Raw genomic sequence first — 3872 nt, 5'->3', positions numbered from 1 at the left:
CCCCCCCTCCTTACACAAGGGTACATCTTCCCCTAAGCCCCTTGTTCTTTTTTTTTTGCTAATGGGGCAGCGGGTATGAGGGAAACAGCTGGCCCCCCCCATTCCTACGCCACAGCCGAAAATACCGCCCCCCCTTTTGACAACAGACTTTATTAAAAACTATGTGCCAATGTTCTCTATGACATGTCTGATCTTTCATGGGGTGTGTGTGTGTGGGGGGGGGTAGTGTATGTCACAAGCCAAAAATCAGCTACGGCACAAGGTATGTTTGTGTGAGAGAGGGATGCATGCCACGGGGTGCCAAAGATGCGCAGCTGCACATTGCCGGACCCTCCTCTGTCCCTTTGACACTCTTTGGGAGGCATTTGTGTCAGCATGTGAGCCTCATAAGGATGAGGCCTCCTCCTGCGACCTCCCTGTTGCCAGTTTGGTGTAGTGGTTAAGTGTGCGGACTCTAATCTGGGAGAACCAGGTTTGATTCCCTACTCCTCCACTTGCAGCTGCTGGATGACCTTGGGTCAGTCACAAGCTCTGGCACAGCTGTCCTTGAAAAAGAGCAGTTTCTGTCAGAGCTCTCTCAGCCCCACCTACCTCCCAGGGTGTCTGTTGTGGGGAGGGGAAGGGAAAGGAGTTTGTAAGCTGCTCTGAGACTCCAAGTGAAGGGCAGGGTATAAATCCTATCTCCCCCTCCTCCGGCCAGTGCTGGCATGGGCACACTGAAGGGAGCCCCCTTCCTCCCCAGATACAAGCGGCTCACCTTCAATGCTCCCTCCAAGCTGTGGAGTCTTGTGAGCAAGAATTCTACTTTGTGAGCTACCGGCATTGAAGTTGCGAGCGAGCGATTTGGGCTGCTGCATACATTAGTCTGCTCTGGAGCCCTCCTTCCTGAGTGAAGGCAAAAATGCCTGAGCCGGAGGCTAAAAAACCGTGAGCTAGCTCACACACCAACTCAGCTTAGGGGGAACACTGCGTCACATCCACACACACACACCCAACCAGGGTGGAAGCAGAAGCTGAGCTGGACAGATCTGTTCCCCTTCTGCAGACGCCCACATTTCCTCCGCGATTAGGTATGTTTCTGGTAGTCCAGCTAAGCCCCTGGACATGAATGGAGCACGTTTACTTTGGGCCAAGAATTACATCGTGGTGGTGGAGGACTCGGCTCTTCTGTGGCCCTGCTCATGCGGGTACAAACTGCGGCACATCCGCAGCTGTGTGGTCTGACGGGCTGTGAGCACAGCTCTGAATGAACACGGCCAGGGCAGACGAAGCCCCCAAAAATCCATTCCTGTTCAGCAAGTTTGCGTTCATTGGGGTGTGTGTGTGTGTCTAAATTCCATCAAGTGGCTTCCAACTTACCGTGACTGTATGAATTAATGTCCAAAATGTCCTATTATTAACAACCTCGCTCTGGTCTTACGAATAAAGGGCCTTTGTGGTTTCCTTGAGAGCCAGTTTGGTGTAGGGGTTAAGTGCGCGGACTCTAATCTGGGAGAACCAGGTTTGATTCCCCACTCCTCCACTTGCACCTGGGCTGAATGACCTTGGGCAAGCCCATCGTTCTGTCAGAGCTGTCCTTGAAAAAAGAGCAGTTTCTAAAGAGCAGTTTCTATCAGAGCTCTCTCAGCCCCACCTACCTCACGGGGTGTCTGTTGTGGGGAGGGGGAGGGAAAGGAGTTTGTAAGCCACTCTGAGACACCTTCGGGTAGTGAAGGGTGGGGTATAAATCTTCTTCCTTGATGGAGTCCATCCATCTCAGGTTGGGTCTTGCTCTTTTCCTGCTGCCTTCCAACTTTTCCTAGCATTATTGTCTTTTCCAGTGAGCCTTGTCTCTTGATTGACAAGATAACCCTACTCCCGCCTTCATTCAAGGGGGATGCCTGTTTTCTAGCAGGGGACAGACCCCAGAAAGTCATAAGGACAGCCGGAAAGCAAGACGACAGCCCTAATAAGCTTCTCTCTACTGTCCAAGATGCTGAGGTAGAGTGCCTCTGGCCGTGGAGGTTCCATTAAGCTATCCCAGACCACATCGCAGACGAGGGGTGGGAAAGAACGCTACTAAAGCTGAAAAGAGGCTGTTTCTTTTTGCAAAAGCTAGAAAGAGCACCCCGCCGGGCCCCTCCCCCTTCCTTTGCAGCTCCTTTGCAGCTGAAGGGAGATTGTAGGCTGCTCTAAGACTCCTTCGGAGAGGGAGGAGTATAAATCCAATCCCTTCTTCTTCTAGTGATGAAACACGCTCTTCCATTCCCAGTCAGAGCATGGAGTGTGCCTTTACTGGCTTTCCAACACCTCTCGGGACCAGTGTTCCCTCTAAGCTGAGTTAGTGTGAGCTAAGTGACAGTTTTTAAGCCTCCGGCTCACACAATTTTGTCTCCGCTCAGGAAGGAGGGCTCCAGAGCAAACTGATCTACGCAGTAGCCAAATCGCTCGCTCACAACTTTAATGCCAGTAGCCCAGAAAGCAGATTTTTTTCCTCACAAGACTCCACAGCTTAGAGGGAGCATTGCTCTGGACCAAAGCCTGACTGATCTAATTTAAAATATTTGTACTGTGAACAATTCCCCCACCTTCTTGGGGGTGGTGGTGGAGAAAGTAGCCACATGGCATCAAGCCACTGTGCCTCCGTGATTGCCGAGACCACGTGGCTCAGAAGAAGACAGCAACGGACCAGGAAGACGGCTAGGGAGACGTTTTTAGAAGACAGACCACTATTGCTGACTCGCTGAACGGCAGCCTACCTCCTAGGAAGGGAGAGGAGATTGTAAACTCAAGGGAAAATAGTTTGTAAGCTGCTCTGAGACGCCTTTGGGTAGTGAAGGGCGGGGTATAATCCAATCTCCTCTTCTTCTTCCTAACCCCTGAAGATAGAGAAAAGTGGGGTACAGGAACCTACTCTTCTTGCCACACGCCACCCTCTCCCATAGGAAGATGAGAGTCATACCCTACAGACAGGGCTCTTTTTGTAGAAAAAGCCCAGCAGGAACTCATTAGCATAATAGGCCACACCCAAGAGCAGGAACTCATTAGCATATTGGGCCACACCCCTGACAGCACAGCTCATTAGCACATTAGGCAGCACCCCTATGTTACCAGAAGTTTGGTCATCCAGCCACACCCACCTTTCCCTTCTTATTCTGTCTACCTTGGTTGTTGTCAAAACCCAGGGCTTTTTTTGTAGCAGGAACTCCTTTGCATGTTAGGCCACACGCCCCTAATGTAGCCAATCCGAATGAGTTTCTGCTGTTGGGTGTGGCCTGTTGTGCTAATGAGTTCCTGCTGGGCGTGGCCAACTTGGGAGCCAGCCGGAACTCCGTTCCTGTGCGTTCCTGCCCAAAAATAGCCCTGCCTACAGAACACATTATGGGCAGGTCCCAAAGACCTCTGGCTCCCTGTCATGTCCCTTGCTCTAATTTCCCATCCCACTTTTGAGCAGGATCAGGACTCTTGAAGTCACTGGAATCCTGTACAGAAACACACTAGCCCTCGAGCGCAGCAAAGCAGGGGCGAGAGGGCTGCGGGATCCTGCCGCTGCTCCACAAACCAGGCGCGAGCCCAAGTCCGTTTCAGATTTATTTTTCCTTTAAAAAAAAGAAAAAAGAAAAAAAAAAAGGGGGGGGGAAGCACTCGTCTCCCTTTTCTCCAGCCCTTAGAACAGCATGCAGATTTTTTTGTTTTTAACAGAGCGCTGTGGGGTTTTGTTTTTGATACCTGTTTTATTCCTCAAAACGCCCCCCCCCATCGATTTCTTTCTTTTTAAATTTCAAACACATCACAAATGTGTAAGGAAATCTCTAAATATACCGCAAATATAAACGACAACCAAAGAGGGGGAGGGGGGGAGAGAAAGAAAAAAAATATATAATATATAATAT

The sequence above is a fragment of the Gekko japonicus genome, unplaced genomic scaffold (genome assembly GCF_001447785.1).
Source record: "Gekko japonicus isolate JY-2015 unplaced genomic scaffold, Gekko_japonicus_V1.1 scaffold1442, whole genome shotgun sequence".
Lineage (NCBI taxonomy): Eukaryota > Metazoa > Chordata > Lepidosauria > Squamata > Gekkonidae > Gekko > Gekko japonicus.
Note: the sequence above shows the minus strand (reverse complement) of the source record.